Here is a 24435-nt window from a genome sequence, read left to right as displayed (position 1 = left end):
ATATTTGAATGATGTCAAGTAGGGCACCATAATACCTTGGAAAATTCCACAGTTGAATTCCTTTTTAACCAATGAATACTTGCACGTACTTTCAGCAGTTGGCTATTTTGTTGTTGTAAGGGATACTGTTTTTCTACATCTTTTATTCTGGCCAGGCATAATTGAAAATGCTGCTCGCTAATAAAATTGTTCTCCGATTTCCAAATGATTACACACAAATTAAACATATTTGTTGATGAGCTCAAATGGTATTAACTAATTCAGTCACACTTCCACCAGTTTCTCTAAAACAAAAAGAAAAATAAAATTCTATAGCACATGTCTAGGTACGGTTAATAATTATTTTAAAGAGTGTGATTTCACAGCTGTCAGAGGTTACTCAAAATTTCTTAGAATTTATTCATAGCAACTGTTACGTATTATTGGGACCCCATTCAGTACTGTGAACTTTAGTTTTTATTGGAGCATCATACTAACCCCAGAAAATCATTCCAAAAATTCTTTGAAGGATTCAGCCTCTCATGCTCAATTTTCCTGAATTAGAGCTGTTTTTCCTGTAAGTGTCTGGGATGACTTAATTCAGTAAATACTTTACTGTTTAATCCTTATTTTGTTATGTTTTCTCATAGTAGAGCACACATTTTAAGAACAACCTCTTCGTTATTATTGGGGAAAATAACTGATTTAGGCCTACATGTTATCTCAAAATTATTCCCACTGAACTGAAAATGTGTTACCCATTCTGATGTCTGCTGCTGTTATGTGGTACACAAACTTAGAGCATTGTTATAACTGCAGGTTACAGTACTCCAGGCTTACCAAAATGCTCCCAAGGTGCGGTCTTTTACAAGTGACGATTGTGATCAGAAATAGCTGACAGAATTCATGATTGACACAATTCTTAGGTCTTACATTGGCCACTGCCCAGTCGACAAACATAGAAAGGTCAATGTAGGCTAAATTAGATAACGTATTTGAGGAATCGCAAGAGGAGCCTTGACTAGAGATTGTAGTACAGCACAAATGACATTCTGATGAGTTAATCTCAGACTTTACTGGAGGAAATCTATTCTGATACCAGTCGATTGGTGTTCAGTCAAGATCCAGTAACAGGTATCTTAGCAGTTTAGAGAGATACCTTCAGTGCCATGCTTGCTTGTAGGTCATGAGATTGCAATTAAAGTTCTGGACTCACCCTACCAGTTTAGATTCAGATTCTTTATTCACCATTGACCACCTGAGGTGGAATAGGCAATTTACATGGATATCATATAGGTAACATTTTCCTTGAATAGTACCTTAAAGCTAAATACATTCAGTGACATCACATAATGAAATCCTTAAAAATTAATGTCAATTAATTTTATATTCATAAATTCTGCTATATTGTAAAAAGGATTGATTAGTAACCAATTTAGTAGTTTGCTCCTGAAGCTATTTACGTGAGCCGACCGAGAGGAAAATGGGAGTTTATTAAATATTTTTAGACTATTGATTAGATGGGAATTCCCTGTCCTTGTCAGCCTGTGCCTAGGTATGTCTAATTTTGTTTTGCCTCCGGTATTATGGTGGTGTATGTTTTCCCTCATTTCAAAATCTGCTAGTTATATTGTTTTTTTGCATACATTGCTGAGGTGTATATATAAAGATGAATAACTGTTAATATTTTCAGCTGAATGAACAGTGGCTGGCAGTGCTCTGATCTACCAGAATTGCTCATTGCCTTCATCACTTTCTTCTGAATTTTTAGAACTTCAGCGATGTGAAGAGAGTGTCCCCATATCAGCAGTCCATACTCTATATGTGACTGAAACAGTCCAAAATAAATAACTCTTAAATATTCTTTTGTCACCAGGCTCCTCAGTTTCCACATTAAATACGTAACTCGAGACAATTTTGCGCAGGTATGGTTGATGTGTGTTTCCCACGTTAACTTAGAGTCTACATGAATTCCTAGAATTTTAACTGCTTTCACCTCCACCTCTTTTGACAATCGTAGTATAATCTGTTGGTTTTTATCAGGATTGCAAAGCAGTGTATTTGATGAGAACCAATTTAGTGCTGCTTCCAGGCCATCTTGCAGAACTGATGTGTTCCCGTGCTGAGCAAGCAAAGTTGTGTCATCAGCATAACAAACAACAGTATTGGGGATACAATGGGGTAAATCATTGACTGCAATTATAAAAAACAAGGGCCCAAGGACAGAACCTTGTGGGACTCCTGTCTTAACTTCTAGCAATTGTGAGTCTCTGTTTCTGACAGAGGCAAATTGCTTTCTATTGTTTAGGTAACAGAAAGGCCAATGGTTCACTAATTATTTTTTTTTTTTAATTGGACAACCAAGAGTAGTCCATGCTCTTGGACTTTGAGAACTTTACCACTACCTTTGTAATCTCAGTGGGTGTGATTGTCACCCATTTAAATGTATTGTTTGCAGGTTGTTGTTGCTTAAGTAGATCACTTGCATTAGTGGTTGTTGTTTCAATTTTGTTCCTAATATCACTTACAGAGTCCATGAAAAAACGATTAACTTTATCCGGGTCAAGAGCTATGCTATTTTCATCATTCCTGCAATGGTCTTGTGCAACAACATTCCATGCAGCTTTGCACTTATTAGGAGCCCCTTCAATGTATCTTTCGTATGCTGTTCTTTTTGCAATTCTAAGCTTAATTCTGTAGGTTCTCTTACATTCAAGATATGCAGTGCAAGATGCTGTCATTGTACATTAACTACCAGTCACACCACTGGATCAAAGCCATACACTCAACTTTTTATTGTTATAAGAATCTTCAAACACAGTTGATTCCTTTTGTAGGTGATAATGTTCCATGCACATGTCTAAAACATGATAGTCATATTCCCATTACCTAACAGTTACTGCAAGAACTTAACTACACACCTATCAATATATGTTACTTCTGACAAAATTAACTGATATGCACCATAATTGGTTAAAGTAAATAAAAAGAAAGTTGTTGCTTTTTCAGTTATTTGAAATAGAGCTAATCTTTGTCTTTTATTGGATTACAGTTTTTGAATAGTTTTCAGTCATTTATATGTCATTTATGAAGAATAAATATAGGAGTAGATCCATAACTCAACATTATGAGACTACATATTTTATTTTTATCTGCGTACACATTTCACAAGCCACCATATGGGTATGGCAGAGGGTACCATGTGCCACTACTAGGATTTCCTTTCCTATCCACTCGCAAATGGACTCTGGGGACAAAAACCTCCCATGTGCCTCCACACAAGCCCTAATTTCTATTATCTTCTCTTTGTGGTCCTTACGTGAAATATACTTTGGCAGCAATGGGATTGTTCTGCAATCTGCCATAAATCTATGTTCTCTAAATTTTATTGATAGTGTGTTGCGAAAAGATCACTGTCTTCTCTCCAGAGACTGAAATATTAAGTTCACAAAACATTTCTGCAACACTTGTGTGTTGATCAAACCTATCGGTAACAAACCTAGCAACACATCTCTGAATTGCTTCAATGTCTTCCTTTAATCTGCCCTGGTGCAGTTCCTTTTTGTGTTGAATTTTATTCCTGTGGAGCAACTTGTCAATGTGACCCTTATTAAAGTACTATTCCTTCTATGCAAGAAGGGTTCGGTAGAATATTGAGGTCTGCATAATCAAATTCTTGTCATTCACAGAATATATCAGCTGGGTAGTTAGTTAACTGTACCATGACTACAGATATGAAATTGTATATTACGTTTTTATATGTACAAAAGGAAAATTCTTTCAAGAAAATAACTATGTGATAGAATTGCTGACCAGTACTTATCTAGAATTATTGAGAACCTGGGAGAACCAGCCGTGACAAAACTATTCCAACTAGTGTGCAAGATATGAGACAGTTTTCAAGAAGAATGTAATAATTCCAAAGAAGATAGGTGTGAATGTCAGCAAACTATCAGTTGAATAATTCATGCTTGCAAAATACTGACACGAATTACTTAACGAAGAATGAAAAAACTGCCAGAAGCTGACCTTGGGAAAGATCAGTCTGGGTTTTAAAGACATGTAGGAACACGTAAAGCAATACTGACCCTACAGTTTATCTTAGAAGCTTGGTTAAAGAAAGGCAAACTTACATTTTTAGCATTTGTAAATTTAGGAATGCTTTTGACAGTGTTGACTGGAATACACTCTTTGAAATTCTGAAGGTTGTTGTTGTTGTGGTCTTCAGTCCTGAGACTGGTCTGATGCAGCTCTCCATGCTACTCTATCCTGTGCAAGCTTCTTCATCTCCCAGTACCTACTGCAACCTACATCCTTCTGAATCTGCTTAGTGTATTGATCTCTTTGTCTCTCTCTACGATTTTTACCCTCCACGCTGCCCTCCAATGCTAAATTTGTGATCCCTTGATGCCTCAAAACATGTCCTACCAACCGATCCCTTCTTCTAGTCAAGTTGTGCCACAAACTTCTCATCTCCCCAATCCTATTCAATACTTCCTCATTAGTTACGTGATCTACCCACCTTATCTTCAGCATTCTTCTGTAGCACCACATTTCGAAAGCCTCTATTCTCTTCTTGTCCAAACTGGTTATTGTCCATGTTTCACTTCCATACATGGCTACACTCCATACAAATACTTTCAGAAACGACTTCCTGACACTTAAATCTATACTCGATGTTAACAAATTTCTCTTCTTCAGAAACGATTTCCTTGCCATTGCCAGTCTACATTTTATATCCTCTCTACTTCGACCATCATCAGTTATTTTACTCCCTAAATAGCAAAACTCCTTTACTACTTTAAGTGTCTCATTACCTAATCTAATCCCATCAGCATCACCCGACTTAATTTGACCACATTCCATTATCCTCGTTTTGATTTTGTTGATGTTCATCTTATATCCTCCTTTCAAGACACTGTCCATTCCGTTCAACTGCTCTTCCAAGTCCTTTGCTGTCTCTGACAGAATTACAATGTCATCGGCGAACCTCAAAGTTTTTACTTCTTCTCCATGAATTTTAATACCTACTCCGAATTTTTCTTTTGTTTCCTTTACTGCTTGCTCAATATACAGATTGAATAACATCGGGGAGAGGCTACAACCCTGTCTCACTCCCTTCCCAACCGCTGCTTCCCTTTCATGCCCCTCGACCCTTATAACTGCCATCTGGTTTCTGTACAAATTGTAAATAGCCTTTCGCTCCCTGTATTTTACCCCTGCCACCTTCAGAATTTGAAAGAGAGTATTCCAGTTAACGTTGTCAAAAGCTTTCTCTAAGTCTACAAATGCTAGAAACGTAGGTTTGCCTTTTCTTAATCTTTCTTCTAAGATAAGTCGTAAGGTTAGTATTGCCTCACGTGTTCCAACATTTCTACGGAATCCAAACTGATCTTCCCCGAGGTCCGCTTCTACCAGTTTTTCCATTCGTCTGTAAAGAATTCGCGTTAGTATTTTGCAGCTGTGACTTATTAAACTGATAGTTCGGTAATTTTCACATCTGTCAACACCTGCTTTCTTTGGGATTGGAATTATTATATTCTTCTTGAAGTCTGTGGGTATTTCGCCTGTCTCATACATCTTGCTCACCAGATGGTAGAGTTTTGTCATGACTGGCTCTCCCAAGGCCATCAGTAGTTCTAATGGAATGTTGTCTACTCCAGGGGCCTTGTTTCGACTCAGGTCTTTCAGTGCTCTGTCAAACTCTTCACGCAGTATCTTATCTCCCATTTCATCTTCATCTACATCCTCTTCCATTTCCATAATACTGTCCTCAAGTACATCGCCCTCGTATAAACCCTCTATATACTCCTTCCACCTTTCTGCCTTCCCTTCTTTGCTTAGAACTGGGTTGCCATCTGAGCTCTTGATATTCATACAAGTGGTTCTCTTCTCTCCAAAGGTCTCTTTAATTTTTCTGTAGGCAGTATCTATCTTACCCCTAGTGAGACAAGCCTCTACATCCTTACATTTGTCCTCTAGCCATCCCTGCTTAGCCATTTTGCACTTTCTGTCGATCTCATTTTTGAGACGTTTGTATTCCCTTTTGCCTGCTTCATTTACTGCATTTTTATATTTTCTCCTTTCATCAATTAAATTCAATATTTCTTCTGTTACCCAAGGATTTCTATTAGCCCTCGTCTTTTTACCTACTTGATCCTCTGCTGCCTTCACTACTTCATCCCTCAGAGCTACCCATTCTTCTTCTACTGTATTTCTTTCCCCCATTCCTGTCAATTGTTCCCTTATGCTCTCCCTGAAACTGTCTACAACCTCTGGTTCTTTCAGTTTATCCAGGTCCCATCTCCTTAAATTCCCACCTTTTTGCAGTTTCTTCACTTTCAATCTGCAGTTCATAACCAATAGATTGTGGTCAGAATCCACATCTGCCCCTGGAAATGTCTTACAATTTAAAACCTGGTTCCTAAATCTCTGTCTTACCATTATATAATCTATCTGATACCTATTAGTATCTCCAGGATTCTTCCAGGTATACAACCTTCTTTTATGATTCTTGAACCAAGTGTTAGCTATGATTAAGTTATGCTCTGTGCAAAATTCTACAAGGCGGCTTCCTCTTTCATTTCTTCCCCCCAATCCATATTCACCTACTATGTTTCCTTCTCTCCCTTTTCCTACACTCGAATTCCAGTCACCCATGACTATTAAATTTTCGCCTCCCTTCACTACCTGAATAATTTCTTTCATCTCGTCATACATTTCATCAATTTCTTCATCATCTGCAGAGCTAGTTGGCATATAAACTTGTACTACTGTAGTAGGCATGGGCTTTGTGTCTATCTTGGCCACAATAATGCGTTCACTATGCTGTTTGTAGTAGCTAACCCGCACTCCTATTTTTTTATTCATTATTAAACCTACTCCTGCATTACCCCTATTTGATTTTGTATTTATAACCCTGTAATCACCTGACCAAAAGTCTTGTTCCTCCTGCCACCGAACTTCACTAACTCCCACTATATCTAACTTTAACCTATCCATTTCCCTTTTTAAATTTTCTAACCTACCTGCCCGATTAAGGGATCTGACATTCCACGCTCCGATCCGTAGAACGCCAGTTTTCTTTCTCCTGATAACGACGTCCTCTTGAGTAGTCCCCGCCCGGAGATCCGAATGGGGGACTATTTTACCTCCGGAATATTTTACCCAAGAGGACGCCATCATCATTTAATCATACAGTAAAGCTGCATGTCCTCGGGAAAAATTACGGCTGTAGTTTCCCCTTGCTTTCAGCCGTTCGCAGTACCAGCACAGCAAGGCCGTTTTGGTTAATGTTACAAGGCCAGATCAGTCAATCATCCAGACTGTTGCCCCTGCAACTACTGAAAAGGCTGCTGCCCCTCTTCAGGAACCACATGTTTGTCTGGCCTCTCAACAGATACCCCTCCGTTGTGGTTGCACCTACGGTACGGCTATTCTGAAGGTAGCAAGTGGTAAATTAAAAGGGAGCAAAGGACATTAAAGCAAAGCAGTAGTTCAGTAGGCAATGGTACAAGGCTGTTGATGATGTTCAATCTATACATTGAGCAAGCAGTAAAGGGAAACTAGAAGAAATTTGGATAGAGAATTTAAGTTCAAGAAGATGAAATAAAATCTTTGAGGTTTTCATATAATCTAGTAATTCTGTCAGACACAGCATAGGAAGAGTGGTCAAATGGAATTCATAGTGCCTTGAAAAGAGGTTATGATGAACATCAACATATGTGAAATGAGGGCAATGGAACAAAGTTAAATTAAATCAGGCGAGACGTGGTGAATTAGATTAGGAATATGGTTGAACAATAATATGGAAACACTGTAAGAAATGCACACTTGAACATAAACACAGATCCTAACCAAGTCCACAGGTTGCGCTGTTGTATTTCATCACGAATAGCACTTGTGCAATGTCCTCAATACATAAGTATGAGTAATGGTCAGAACAGTGTTCTGTGTAGTGGTGAGTGCATTATGTCAGAGCTAAGTTAATTTGAACGCGGGCAAATTGTTGGAGCTTATATGCCCAGAGCTTCTGTAATGAAGGCAGCCGAAGTTATTGGTGTTTCAAGGGGCTCTGTATCAAATATTTAAATGGCATACAGGGAGAGTGGAAAAACATCATCCACTAAGCTACAAAGTGGATGTGTATGCAGAGTGATTGCGAGAGACGGTCAATGAGGATGGTTGTGACGAAAAATAAGAGGACAACAGTTGCAAAAGTCACTGCAGAAGTGAATGTTGCACTTGTGAATCCTGTCAGCACCGAAACAACACAAATGGAGCTCCATAAGCATGGACTGCAGGACAACCTGGAATTCCAAAACCACTCATCAATGCTGTAGATGCCCATAACGGGAAAGTACAGTGCCAAAGCATGGACCATGGAGCAATATAAGAAACTCATTTGGTTGGATAGGTCTTGTTTCACTGTTTCCAATTTGGGGCAAATTTACGTACCAAGATTGAAACATCAAAGAGTATGGTGGTGATTTGTGCAGCCATATTGTTGTATTCCATGGGCCCCATGCTTAGTTTACAAGTTCGCATTACTGCCAAGGATTGTGAGACCATTTGGCTGATCAGGTCCATCCCATGGTTTAGTGTTTGCTATTTAAAGTGCTGCTGTGTTCCAAGACACCAGGCCCCTGTTCATACAACTTGTATCATCCAGGACTGGTGTTATGAGCACAAGTATGAATTGTCACATTTCCCCTAACCACAGTCATCAGATCTCAATAATAATCTCTGGTGGAGTACTTTGCAGAGAAGGGTGTGTGATTGCTATCCACCTCCATCATTGTTATCTGAAATTGCCACTGTTGTTGTTGTTGTGGTGGTCTTCAGTCCTGAGACTGGTTTGATGCAGCTCTCCATACTACTCTATCCTGTGCAAGCTTCTTCATCTCCCAGTACCTACTGCAACCTACATCCTTCTGAATCTGCTTAGTGTATTCATCTCTTTGTCTCCCTCTACGATTTTTACCCTCCACGCTGTCCTCCAATACTACATTGGTGATCCCTTGATGCCTCAGAACATGTCCTACCAACCGATCCCTTCTTCTAGTCAAGTTGTGCCACAAACTTCTCTTCTCCCCAATCCTATTCAATACCTCCTCATTAGTTATATGATCTACCCATCTAATCTTCAGCATTCTTTTGTAGCACCACATTTCGAAAGCTTCTATTCTCTTCTTGTCCAAACTATTTATCGTCCATGTTTCACTTCTGTACATGGCTACACTCCATACAAATATTTTCAGAAATGACTTCCTGACACTTAAATCTATATTCGATGTTAACAACTTTCTCTTCTTCAGAAATGCTTTCCTTGCCATTGCCAGTCTACATTTTATATCCTCTCTACTTCGACCATCAGTTATTTTGCTCCCCAAATTGCAAAACTCCTTTACTACTTTAAGTGTCTCATTTCCTAATCTAATTCCACTATTTTGCAGGAAAAATGGTATAAGATTACCTTGATGACCATAGGTGTTCAGTATTTGTCCATTCCAAAATGAGTGGAAGCTGTTTTGAATGCCAGTGGGTTTCCTGCTTTGTATTAGGCATGGTGTGTTTCCATAGTTTTCTTCAACTCTTGTATTTGTCTGGGTTGTAACTTTGTACAGAAGTGAAACCTAAATGATAATCAGCTAAGACAAGAAGAGAGCAGAAGCTTTTGAAATGGAGTGCTCCACGAGACTGCTGAAAATAGATGACCAATTTGAGTAACTAATGAGAAGGTATTGAATCGAAATGGGAAAACATCCTGAGGCATGAAGAAATCATCAGTTTGGTTCAAAAATGGTTCAAATGGTTCTGTGCACTATGGGACTTAACATCTGAGGTCATCAGTCCCCTACAACTTAGAACTACTTAAACGTAACTAACCTAAGGACATCACACACATCCATGCCCGAGGCAGGATTCGAACCTGCGACCGTAGCGGTCGCGCGGTTCCAGACTGAAGCGCCAGAACCGCTCGGCCACCAGCGGCTGGCCATCAGTTTGGTAATGGAGGGAAGTGTGGCAGGTAAGAATTGTAAAGGGATACTGAGACATGGGTACAGTAAGCACATTCAATTGGATGTAGGTTGCAGCAATTATTCAGAGATGAAAAGACCAGCATGGAGAGCTGCATCAATTAAGCCTTCTGACTGGTGCCCATAACAGTAACAACTTGCTTTCAGAAGGCAACATGTATGATACTGCTGATAGACGAACGTAAAAAAGGTGGGCCCCTCTCATCGTGGGATCCCGATTCGTCTGTCCATTTTTAATCTTCTCCAAACTATCCCTCTTTCCTCCTCAAGGAAAAAACTAGTAGTTTCAGAAGCTAGACATAGTGTCACTTTTTTTCTGTAGCTGATCCATTGTAAAAGTTAACAGAGGCAGTTAAAAAGTTCTACTTACAAAAGCAATCAGTAATTTGTGGTGCACTATTTTTCACAAAATTTTTGAAAATAGCTGGCAGAGTGAAAGTTCATTACAATAAATGATTTTCTTACCTCCATTTTAAAATACGGTTGTCAGTGCAGCATATTTGAGACTATCAGGAAATACACCTCATGCCAAAGAGTTAGCCCTAAATAAATCAATTAAGAGCCAGTAACTGACATCAGGCAATGTGAACATGAACTAAAGTCATAAATGTTGAAAACTTCCTGGCAGATCAATCCTACAAGTTAGACCAGGTTCAAACCTGGGGCCGATGCCTTTCGGAGCCAAATATCCAAGCATGCCTCATGATCCATCCTCACAACTTCACTTCTGCCAGTTACTCATCTCGTACCTTTCTAACATCACAGAAGTTCTCCTGCATCTCTTGCAGAACTAGCACTCATGGAACAAAGGATATTGTGGTGACATGGCTCAGCCATAGCCTGGGGGTTGTTTCTAGAATTAAGTCTCACTCTCAGGCAGATTGAGCACTGATCTGAAACTTTCTGGCAGATTAAACTGTGTGCTTGATGTAAATCAAAGCCAGGACCTTTGCATTTCGCAGGCAAGTGCTGTACTGACTGAGCTATCCAAAGTTCTAGGTTCAAGTTCATATCTGGCATACAATGTTAATCTGCCAAGAAGTTTCATATCGGTGCATGCTCTGCTGCAGAGTGAAAATTCATTCTGAATCTTAAATGTTAGTCACACTTTGTTTCATTTGTATATCTTTAGTAGGAAAATGAGAATGTGCACAGCCTATTTGGGGGAAATTGTCATATGACCAGTATTTGAAAAGAAGCAATGTGAAATTGTTAGCACCATCTGCTTACATTTACGTTACCATTTCCAGAAAGGAAGAATGAAATCACCCCACACTATGAATACCTGGCAAAGGAGCTGAGAGAAGGGACCTTGCTTTATTTATCATTCCTACCTGTGTTTTCTGTTTTGTCAGTATGTGCTGATACTAATTCTGATAACCAATGCTAACATAACACGTAAAAGAATGGAGGAGGAAGGTGGTTAAAGGAACGCATGGAACTTCTTCAAACTAACCTAAAAGAATGACGGAGGAAGGTAGTTAAAGGAACACATGGAATTTCTTCAAACTTTTGTATTCAGTCTGATGATTTTTACAAAATTTTCTTGATACAAGATATAAATTTGTCAAAATATGTGCCCTCATGTTTTGTGGTGACATATTTTAAATTAGAGAATGTAAACATCAGATTGGAAAAGGTGAGGAATGTGCACAAAGCTTGGTTGATAATACTTTACTCCATCAGGCCATAACACAATATATGCAGTATTGAAACTTGTATTGTGCTGTTATCACATTTTTTCCCATGCACACTAGGATGTATTTTACTATTTTTCAGTTCTAGAGTACCACTCAAAAAATTCAATATGTATCTTTTTTGTCTGTTCCGTATTTCACCTATGATAAAAATATTGGGTTATCTGAAGCTACTCTTCTGATTGTGACCATCTGTCAGGAAACAAAAGGTGTGAATTTTTATAATGTACTCATAGCAAGAATATAGCGGGTGATCAAAAACTCAGTATAAATTTGAAAACTGAATAAATCACGGAATAATGTAGATAGAGAGGGACAAATTGACACACATGCTTGGAATGACATGGGGTTTTATTAGAACAAAAAAAAATATAAAGTTCAAAAAATGTCCGACAGATGGCACTTCATCTGATCAGAATAGCAATAATTAGCATAAAAAAGTAAGACAAAGCAAAGATGATGTTCTTTACAGGAAATGCTCAATATGTCCACCATCGTTCCTCAACAATAGCTGTAGTCGAGGAATAATGTTGTGAACAGCACTGTAAAGGATGTCCGGAGTTATGGTGAGGCATTGGCGTCGGATGTTGTCTTTCAGCATCCCTAGAGATGTCGGTCGATCACGATACACTTGCGACTGCAGGTAACCCCAAAGCCAATAATCGCACAGACTGAGGTCTGGGGACCTGGGAGGCCAAGCATGACGAAAGTGGCGGCTGAGCACACGATCATCACCAAACGACGCCATCTGTCGGACATTTTGTGAACTTTGTTTTTTTCTGTTCTAATAAAACCCCATGTCATTCCAAGCATGTGTATGAATTTTTACCTCTCTATCTACATTATTCCATGGTTTATTAAGTTTTCAAATTTATACTGACTTTTTGATCACCCGGTATTTCCTAATATAAGGTGCCCAAAAACTAAAATGAGCAAATTGAGATAAATAACTAACAGCTATCAGTTTTCCTTGAATTATGGAAAGCAGAGGGCTATACCACTTTTCCCATAGTCTAACTATTCAACTAAACCAGCAGACTGAATAAAAAGCAATAAATGCTTCTTGTTCAGCAATTTCTGCTGCCATGAACATCATGTGGTGGTGTATATAGCGAATAATACAACTCTAATGACCTTGGAAGTTGTTACAGTACTAGAATTTTGTTCTTCTAACTGCTGCCTCCTACCTCATACATTCTTTAGCCCTCACTCAACTTCTGACAGTGAATTCACTTATCTGAAAACTAATGTAATCTCCATCTCTGGTCAGTGTTCACTATTCATTGTTGTGGCTATTGTGTAAGAGGAGATTTTTCCAAACATCACACCTATCCAGTTGTAGATTTTCCATTGTGTTGAACAATAAGTATTGAATTAAATTGGCAGTTTCCATATCATGCTTGACTTGTTCAGCCAGTAAGAGCGTTATCTGTGAAAAAGTCCGGGTCTGTTAAGGTCTCAATCTGACACAAAGTTTAATATGCCAAGAAATTTCAGAGATACCTTTGTTTGTGTTTCTAATGTATTTAATTTCATAAGCTGTGAAGGATTTACAGTAGACATGTTGATGACTTGTCTGGAGATCTTGAGAAGTGATAGACTGACAAATAATGTATTAAATCTATAATTTTTTTTGGGGTACCAAAAGAAATCCAAATAATTGTTTCACCAAGTGTGTGCAGTGAATGAAGAACAATACAAAAAGAGGTTTCCCAACTTACAAAATCCAATTAAAACATCTTGGGTGAAGTAAAAATATATACACAGTCACATACTGTACATCTGAGAACAACACACACGCTCAGTTTCAAAGAGCACTTGCTGAAAACTGCCCCCAAGATAAATTCAAGAAACATCATCTTACGGAAACTCTATGGCACGACACAGGATCCTAAGATCCAACACTAAGGTCTGCACTTGGACTGGTGTACCCTGTGGCAGAATATTGCACTGCAGTCTGGGTCAACACCACAGGAATCAGAAATACCCCAACTTTCTGGCTGCCTATTCCCAGCCATATTGCTCCCCCATTTTTGCACTTTGAAGCTGCTCTCATTGGGAGTTCACAAAAATATCTGGTGACCCTTACCTCCCTATTCGTGAGGACATTCCTGTACTCAGTAAAAATAGACTTCGCTCCCATCACACACCACTAAAAACTGCAAAATCTCTGATAGATGATAGAGTGATGGACAGAAATGGAGCAGAACAACACTACCCAGAACAGCTGAAGATGCCCTGCATCTCGATCACACCTCCAGGGTTTGAAGAGTATCACAAGGTCTGGTTTGTACTAAGTAGAATAATGACAAGTAGTGGAAGATGTGTTGACTCAGCGTATAATCGACCAGCTGTGACAGTGATGCAGAACGACAAACTATTCAGCATATCATACGTACGTGTCCAAATCGATCCTTTCCTGGCAATCTGAAGGAGTTTCTGGTAGTAACCAAGGCATCAGTTGTGTATGTTTAGCAGTTGGACATAAGCCTGTGACTTTCTGTGCTTTGTAAATTTAATAAACTTATAATCATTACTTTCTTTTCTGTGTGTGTTAAATATCTGTATATGTATTATTAAGAAAAAAGATGTTTCCTTGCATGACAAGATACTAATCATACGGTAAGCAAATAAATGCTAATATATTTACATTCTACAAAAGCTTTCCACATTTCTGTATTATAGAGAGAGCTACTGTGTTAATAATCTACCACAGAATAGACAATGTTCACTGTATAAGAACAGTACTGTCCAAGAGAGGTGTAGGAAATATTCGGAGAATGTATCGTGTCTGTGTGTTGCCTTGCCAAGGGCGGTTCGTAGATCCCGATTTATTTTTTACTCATTCACTTCCCAATAAAGATCTTCACAATGTGGCAGAACAATCTAGTTCTCTCTTTGATTGTAGTATCCTAACCATTAATTGCAGCATCACTCTTGCTCAAGCCAGTGAGTGCTCTTGGATTCCCAGCCTGAGTGGATTCTGGTTTCGAGTGTTCTGATGTGGGGGAAGTATTTATTGGTGTTGCTAAAGTTAGAGGGTTAGTTAGTGGTTGAATTAAAATGTTTGTGTATTACATGATATAACTAAGAAATAGATGAAGTAACATTAATTACATCAATAAATAGTACAAGCAGACAGATACACATTTATGGTGACAGAGGTGCACAATGCTGGTATATAGTTCTGTTGGGTTTCACGAGTTAGACCAAACTTGCTAAGAGAAACCATCAAGTAAACTATGTGTTTGTGTTTTTATAGTTTAGGTTGCTGTTACCTGTGATGATACTGAAGTAAATGTTTCATTTTTAGTGTGGACTCAAATTGTTTTCCTTGGTACTTAAATATTTCAAATGTCTCACGAATGTCTAATTTTTAGGATATGTAGAATATTGATGCTTATGAAAAGTATCGTTGCTACTCACCATATAGTGGAGATGCTGTGTAGTAGATAGGCACAACAAAAAGACTGTCAGAAAGTGAGTTTTTTGGCCAACAAGGACTTCATTGAAAGAAAAAAGAAAAAAAAATAAACAAAAAAAAAAAAAAAACCACACACACAGTGGAAGTGCGTCAGAAAGTGAGCTTTCGGCCAATAAGGCCTCTGTCAAAAATATACAAAATGCACACACACAATCACGGAGTCTGGCTACTGAAGCCAGGCTATGAGCAGCAGTGCATAATGGGAGAGGCAACTGGATGTTGGGTGAAGGAGGAGGCTGGACAGTGAGGGGGAGGGATAGCAGGAAAGGGGTGAGGGACTGTAAAGTGCTGCTTGTGGGAGCATACAGGGACAAGGTGAAGAGAGGGTAGGGCAGCTATGTGCAGTCGGGAGGTTAAATGGAGGACAGGGGGGGGGGGGGGGGGAACAGAAAAGGAGAGAAGTAAAAAGACTGAGGGTGTGTTGCTGTAATAGAGGGCTGTGTAGTGCTGGAATGGGAACAAGGAAGGAGCTAGATGGGTAAGGACAATGGCTAACGAAGGTCGAGGCCAGTGATATTTGGGGGGGGGGTTCCCACCTGCGCATCTCACAAAATCTGGTGTTGGTTGGAAGGATCCAGATGGCAAAGGCTGTGAAGCAGTCACTGAAATGAAGAAAGTTGTGCTGGGCGGTGTGCTCAGCAAAGGGGTGGTCCAGCTGTTTCTTGGCCACAGTTTGTTGGTAGCCATTGTCATGCCCATGTAGAATGCTGCACAGCAGCAGTTGCAGCTTAGCTTGTAGATTACACAACTGGTTTCACAGGTAGCCCTACCATTGGTGGGATAAGTGAAGCTTACGACCAGAGAGGAGTGGTGGGAGGATGTACAGAACAGCTCTTGCATTTAGGTCTATTACAGGGGTTGGGAGCAGGGTTGTGTAGGGACGGACAAGGATGTAATGCAGGTTTGGTGGGCAGCAGAATACCACTATGGGAGGGGTGGGAAGAATAGTGGATAGGACATTCATCATTGGAGGGTATGGTGAGAGGTAGTCGAAACCTTGGTGGAGAATGTGATTCAGTTGCTCTAGTCCTGGATGGTACTGAATCACGAAGGAGAATTCTCCTCTCTGGCCAGATGGTGGAGCTTTGGAAGGTGGTGAGTAATTAGAGAGATAAGGCATGGGAGAACTGTTTTTGTATAAGATTGGGAGGGAAATTATGATCTGTGAAGGCCTCAGTGAGACCCTAGATATATTCAAGAGGGACTGTTCATCCCTACACATGGTGACAGCCATGGGTGGCTAGGTGCATGGAAGGGACTTCTTGGTATGGAATGGGTGGTAGCTGTCGAAGTGGATGTATTGCTGGTGGTTGGTAGGTTTGATATGCACAGAGGTAGCCATCTTTGAGAGGGAGGCCAACATTGAGGAAATTGGCTTGTTGGGTGGAATAGGACCAGGTACAGCAAATGGGAGAGAAGGTGTTGAGGTTCTGGAGCAATGTGCATAGGGTGTCCTAACCACTGATTCATATCATGAAGATGTCATCAATGAGTCTGAACCAGGTGAGGAGTTTGGGATTCTGGATGTTTAGGAAGGATTCCTATAGATGGCCCATGAATAGGTTGGTATAGAATGGTGTCATGTGGGTGTCCATAGCCAACCCCGGATTATTTGGTCATGCCTTCAGAGGATAAGTAATTGTGGGTGAGGATATAGTTAGGCATGGCGACTAAGGAGGTTGTTGGCTTGGAATCCGTCTGGCATTGGAAAAGGTAGTGTTCAACAGCAATAAGGCCATAGGCATTAGGGATGTTAGTGTAAAGGGAGGTGGCATCAATAGAGATGAGGAGGGCACCATGTGGTAAAGTAACAGGAACTGGTGGGCATGAAAACAAACACGCTGTTTGTCCACGTGAATTGCCACTGATAAATTGTGGCCAAGAAACAGTTAAACAACCCCATGGCTGAGCACGCCACCCAACACAACGTTCTTCATCTAAATGACTGCTTCACAGCCTGTGCCATCTGGGTTCTTCCCAACAGCACCAGCTTTTCTGAAATGCACAGTTGGGAACACTCCTACATTCCTGTAATCATCCTGGTCTCAACATTCGTTAGTGATGTTCCCATTCCAGCGCTACACAGCTCTCTATTCCACCAACATACCATCAGTATTTATACTTCTCTCCTTTTACACTACTCCCCCCCCCCCTCTCCCTTGCCCTCTGTCTAACATCCCGACTGCACGTAGCTGCCCTACCCCCTCTCCACCTCATCACTGTACACTCCCACAAGCAAAGCTTTACTGCCCCCCCCCCCCCCACCCCTTCCCTGTTATAACTCTTCTAACCGTCCCAGCCTCCTGCTTACCTCCACCACCTGGCTGCCTCTCCCATCATGTGCTGCTGCTCAGTCTGGCCTCAGCAGCCAGAATCTGTGGTCAACTGTGTGAGACTTGCATTTGCACACGCAGGTGTGTGTGTGTGTGTGTGTGTGTGTGTGTGTGTGTGTGTGTGTGTGTGTGTGTGTGTGTGTGTAGAGAGAGAGAATGTTTAAAAAGGCGATTCAAACATATAGCTCATAAAATTCTCAAAGTCCAGACATTTTTGCAATTGGGAGGGGGGGGGGGTGTGACGGACTGTGTCCAGGCTACTCTCAGATGTATGGTAAGGACACACCCACCCCCAAACCACAACCACCTGCATGAAAACACACACACACACACACACACACACACACACACACACAAACGTGTGTGCGCGCATCCGCCAATGGCATTAATAGGGTTTTGGCTCCTAATAAGACATCTTTGCTTAGTTTAGGTTATAGACAGTGTATATGATGTAAATATGACTGGAAAGGGAGTCTGTGGCCACTGATAGATAAATTATTGTTCACAGAAACAGAGTGCTTAACCTGGCTCCACAAAGTGACGAACAAGGAGTTCCTGCTTGGCTGTGATACAGGCTGCTCACAGAAGTCATAAATGTAAAGCATCCATGCCTTTTTAATTGTAATAAATCCACATGTTGATGGTAGTATAATCCTCAGCTATGCACAGGGTGAAGAACAATAAATGTGACTGGTTCCAGTAATTTATATTTCAAACTGAGCAAATTGAATTCTGATACAATTGAGAAAGAAATTCACCATGTGCTTTGTCTACAATATATTATTATATGGCAGCTAATCAGAGGCAATCAAAAAAGAAAGAGGAAAAATATTTCGGATAGTTTTGAAATATAATTTTGAATAAAAGAGCTTAAAGTGAAATGGACAGAAAGAATGATGAATGAAGAACTCCTTTTAAGAACAGTAGAGAAAGAAAGCATTTTGGTTGGGACACACATCACAAAGAAATCGCCTGCAACAAAGTATCATGAAATGAAAGACTGCAGGGAGGAGAGGGACAGGAAAAACATGTCTTGGAATCCAATGACAAAGTCAACAGCATATTACAGGAGTTGTACAGGACAGACAAAATTGGAGAACATCCAATTGATACTTGCTGAAAGACAGACGAACCAAAGAACAACAACTTGTTTTACATAATCAATAGTGAATCAAGACCTTTGAAACTGTTAGCATATGGTATTAATGACAGTGAATTCTGCTGTAATATCTTAAGAGATGACCAATGATACGATTCCATAAGTACTCTGAACAAAACCAACATATACTACAGATATCCTTTCTAATCATTCTTTGAGAACAAACAATTTCTGTACTAGCACCTTTTCCTGCATGCTCTACAATCTACATCAACTTGTATGTCATACTACTCAATGTCAATTGGATAGTTACTCCTAGATATTTCACAGCATATACTGTTTCCAGCGAATTGTCATCAATAGTGTAGCTAAATAGATGTGGATTTCTTTTCCTATGTATGCGTAATATGTTACATTTGTTTATGTTCAAGGTCAACTGCCACAGCCTGCACCATTCATCAGTTCTCTGGAGGTCATTCTGCAAATTGTTACTACCTTATGGCATTGCTGCTTTGTTATAGCCAACCGCATCATCTGCAAACTTTCTACTATATCATTTATATAAATCATTAACAGCAATGGTCCTATCACACTTCCTTGGGATACACCAGAAATTATCTTTATATCTGTCGATTTTGTTCCGTTAAGAGTGATATGTTGAATTCTGTCTGCAAGGAAGTCTTTAATCCAGTCACAAATCTGCTCCGATGCTCACTAACCACCTATTTTTTTCACTAAATGGCAGTGCGGGGTGGTGTAAAATGCATTGTCTACAGCACTATGGATGTCATGGAGAAACAGAGTGAGGCAAGTTTCGCAGGATCTCTGTTTGCAGAATCCATGTTGATTTTTATAGGGAAGATTTTCCTTCTCCAAGGTGGTCACAATTCTTGAGCATAAAACATGTTCCATAATTCTACAACACATTGACGATATATGTCTATAACTGTGTATATCTGTCCTACGGCCTTTCTTAAAAACAGAAATGATCTCCGCTTACTTCCAGTTGCTAGGTACCCTTCATTGCTCAAGCGATCTATGATAAATTACTGCTAGAAGCAGAGCAAGTTCTTTTGTATAATCTGGTAGAATCTTTAGGTACATGTACATCTACATCCATACTCCGCAAGCCACCTGACGGTGTGTGGCGGAGGGTACCCTGAGTACCTCTATCGGTTCTCCCTTCTATTCCAGTCTCGTATTATTTGTGGAAAGGAGGATTGTCGGTATGCTTCTGTGTGGGCTCTAATCTCTCCGATTTTATCCTCATGGTCTCTTTGCGAGATACACGTAGGAGGGAGCAATATACTGCTTGACTCTTCGGTGAAGGTATGTTCTCGAAACTTTAACAAAAGCCCGTACCGAGCTACTGAGCATCTCTCCTGCAGAGTCTTCCACTGGAGTTTATCTATCATCTCCGTAACGCTTTCGCGATTACTAAATGATCCTGTAACGAAGCGTGCTGCTCTCCGTTGGATCTTCTCTATCTCTTCTATCAACCCTGTTTGGTACGGATCCCACACTGCTGAGCAGCATTCAAGAAGTAGGTGAACAAGTGTACTGTAACCTACTTCCTTTGTTTTCGGATTGTATTTCCTTAGGATTCTTCCAATGAATCTCAGTCTGGCATCTGCTTTACCGACAATCAACTTTATATGATCATTCCATTTTAAATCACTCGTAATGCGTACTCGCAGATAATTTATGGAATTACCTCATCTCGTCCCGATTCCTTTCCGCTACTAAGAGATTGTAGGTGTTTTGCTATTCCACAATCAGTTATCTCAATACCTGCCATTCGTAGTTCGTATGATGATTGAAAGAAGGGACCGTGTTACATTTTCCCCAGTGAAACAATTTTGGAAGACCGATTTCAGTATTTTGGCCTTCTCTCTGTTATTTTCTGTTTCAGTGCCAGTATGGCCAAGGAGTGAAAGAATCAATGATTTTGACTCATTTATTGATTTTAAATACGACCAAAACCTCTAATGGTTCTTACTCAGATTGGTTGACCAAGTTTTACTTCCAAAGTCATTGAACATTTCTCTCACTGCTCTCCTTATGCTCATTTGTTCAGCTTTTGTTTGTCAGCAAGGACTTTGCTTCTCCTGAATATGAGATGAAGTTCTCTTTCTTTATGTAGCAGTTTTCTAACACAGCTATTAAACAGTGGTGGGTCTTTCCCATTCCTTACGACCTTAGAAAATATATGTCTAGGGCGTATTGCATGATTCCTATGAATTATTTCATTTGTTTTCCACAACTTCGTCCTCATCACCAAAAATTTTATGCCGACTGCTCAGATACTCTGAAATTTGTACCTTGTCACTCTTCCTAACCCAAACTATCTTCCTACCTTTCTTAACATTCTTTGCCAGACCCATTGTCATAGATTCTATCGCAGCCTTACGATCACCGATACTTTTCTCTACATTAAGTGATTTGATAAGTCCAAGATTTTACCCTCACAACTTGGTTCTCTATCTGCTCAAAGTAATTTTTGAACAAGATATCCAGAACAATGTCACACAAATCCCTGTCTCTGGGACCAGTTTTGATAGCATAGTATTCCCAATCAATACCTGGCAAGTTGAAGTCACCCTCTATTACAACAGCATGGTCAGCAAAAGTATTAATCATATTCTGCAAGTTCTGTCTGAAGTGCTCTACCAGTAGAGCTCCTGACCCAGGCAGCCTACAAAAGCATCCAATTACCATTTTTGACTGACCTTTGATACTTAACTTCATCCAGATTAATTCGAAATCAGAATCATTGATAACCTCACTCAATTTTATCACATTTTTTACTTCAATGAACAGGCCACCACCACTGATGACTATCCTATCCTTACAATAAATATTCCAATCTGAACTTAGGACTTCGTTGTCATTAACGTTTGGTTTCAATCAACTTTCTGTTCCTAATACTATTTGTGCTTTATAATCTTCAGAGAGTGAAACTAATTCTGTGACCTTTCCTTGGATGCTCCTGCAGTTTATTACAATCATATTAACCTTTTGCATCTCTGATCTGCGACAATGAATGTTCTGTGAGGATACTGTGGCTAGTGTACCAGGCACATTTTCTGTGACCCAAGAGAGGGTTTCTCTAACCTAAAAAGCCCCTTGTGTACACCATATGTACTCTGCTACCCTAGTAGCCGCTTCCTGTGTGTAGTGCGTGCCTGACCTATTAAGGAGAACCCTACAATTCTATAACATACATCTTCAAGAGTGTCCATGTCTGACATCACTGAACCACAGGCTATGGCAGAGTAGAATCCTAGAGTACTAAATTTTGTCATTCAAGACACCAATCCCATTTGGGAACTGTAAAACACTACACCATGGAATGAACTGTTCCAATTCTATTGATAATAACTGAATACTGTGTGGAACCCAAGAGTGGGCAATTCTACTGCTTCTAATACTTTCAAATTCTTGAAACTTACAACAACAGAATATAATTTATTAACAAGTCTTTCTTGGAACAGTAACAACGAATCACTATAAATCATTCTATAAACCTTCAAGGACTCTGATACAAATAATTTAAGGTCATTTATTTTGCCAAGAAAGGTTTTCATTATTCAACAACTTACATTTTCAATAACTTGAAACCAGCTAAAAAAAGCTTAGCTATCAATAAAGTTCACTTTAAGAGGATACTAAAGGACTTATGGGTGGCCAACTCCTCTTCCTAAGTACTACCAACTGAGGAATATACACTATTGGCCATTAAAATTGCTACACCACGAAGATGACGTGCTACAGATGTGAAATTTAACCGACAGGAAGAAGATGGTGTGATATGCAAATGATTAGCTTTTCAGAGCATTTACACAAGGTTGGTACCAGTGGCGACACCTACAACGTGCTGAGATGAGGGAAGTTTCCAACCGATTTCCCATACACAAACAGCAGTTGACTGGCGTAGCCTGGTGAAACGTAGTTGTGATGCCTCATGTAAGGAGGAGGAATGTGTACCATGATGTTTCCGACTTTGATTAAGGTCAGATTGTAGCCTATCACGATTGCAGTTTATCATATCACGACATTGCTGCTCGCATTGGTCGAGATCCAATGACTGTTAGCAGAATATGGAATCGGAGGGTTCAGGAGGGTAATACAGAATGCTGTGCTGGATCCCAACAGCCTCGTATCACTAGCAGTCGAGATGACAGGCATCTTATGCGCATGGCTGTAACGGATTGTGCAGCCACGTCTCGATCCCTGAGTCAACAGATGGGGTCATTTGCAAGACAACAATCATCTGCACGAGCAGTTCAACGATGTTTGCAGCAGCATGGACTATCAGCTCGGAAACCTTGGCTGCGGTTACCCTTGACGCTGTATAACAGACAGGAGTGCCTGTGATGGTGTACTCAACGACGAACCTGGATGCACGAATGGGAAAACGTCTTTTTTTTTTTTTTTTTTTCAGATGAATCAAGGTTCTGTTTACAGCATCATGATGGTCGCATCCGTGTTTGGCGGCATCGCGGTGAACGCACATTGGAAGCGTGTATTCGTCATCGCCATACTGGCGTATCACGCGGAGTGATGGTATGTGGTGCCACTGGTTACACGTCTCGGTCCCATCTTGTTCGCATTGATGGCACTTTGAACAGTGGACGTTACATTTGAGGTGTGTTACGACCCGTGGCTCTTCCCTTCATTTGATCCCTGCAAAACCCTACATTTCAGCAGGATAATGCATGATCGCATGTTGCAGGTCCTGTACGGGCCTTTCTGGATACAGAAAATGTTCGACTGCTGTCCTGGCCAGCCATTCTCCAGATCTCTCACCAACTGAAAATGTCTGGTCAATGGTGGCCGAGCAACTGGCTCGTCACAATACGCCAGTCACTACTCTTGATGAACTGTGGTATCATGTTGAAGCTGCATGGGCAGCTGTACCTGTACACGCCATCCAAGCTCTGTTTGACTCAATGCCCAGGCATATTAATGCTGTTATTACGGCCAGAGGTGGTGGTTGTTCTGGGTACTGATTTCTCAGGATCTATGCACCCAAATTGTGTGAAAATGTAATCACATGTCAGTTCTAGTATAATATATTCATCCAATGAATAACCGTTTGTCATCTGCATTTCTTCTTGGTGTAGCAATTTTAATGGCCAGTAGTGTATATTAATATCAAGCAATGTGAATACAGTATTATGTAAAATCTGACTTCTGCACAATTTTGGTGCAGTAATACAATCAATGTATAGGTGTTGTAAGCTGCATTTCTCTTTGATGATGTGTGGCTACAATAGCCTAAGAATTATAGTATGCACCTTGGTGTATTGTAAATTTACATGTTTTGTGAAAAGTCTATTATTACCTTCTAAATGAACGCACCTTTAAGATTTTTTACTTTTCCAGATCCGTGAGGACCATTCACTTCGATCCCTAGAAGGTACATCAGAATATCTCCTTTTCTTTGTTAATATACTTTGTGTATTCTTGTTTTGTGCTATCTTCTACATCCTTGAAGGTCTCCTCACAATGGATCTATGGAACAAAATATATGTCTAATCTAATAATAACTATTTGTCATGTAGGTATCGTTCTACAGGCGCCTTCATTACCAGAAAAGTAAGTTAGTAAAAGAAAGGAAAATTACTTCATCCAGTCGTTGACTCATGTAATGTTTATTGGTGTTCATTGTAATGAAAAGAAATGAAAATCCCTACATCTAAACCATGATGTAAATAATGTTGATTTTAATGTTATTCTACCACTGTAAAATAATAACTTTAAAATAAACTTTCTATAGACTTAAATCAGTGGATTTTCA

This window comes from Schistocerca nitens, chromosome 7 (assembly GCF_023898315.1).
Source record: "Schistocerca nitens isolate TAMUIC-IGC-003100 chromosome 7, iqSchNite1.1, whole genome shotgun sequence".
Lineage (NCBI taxonomy): Eukaryota > Metazoa > Arthropoda > Insecta > Orthoptera > Acrididae > Schistocerca > Schistocerca nitens.
This window is presented reverse-complemented; position numbering follows the sequence as displayed.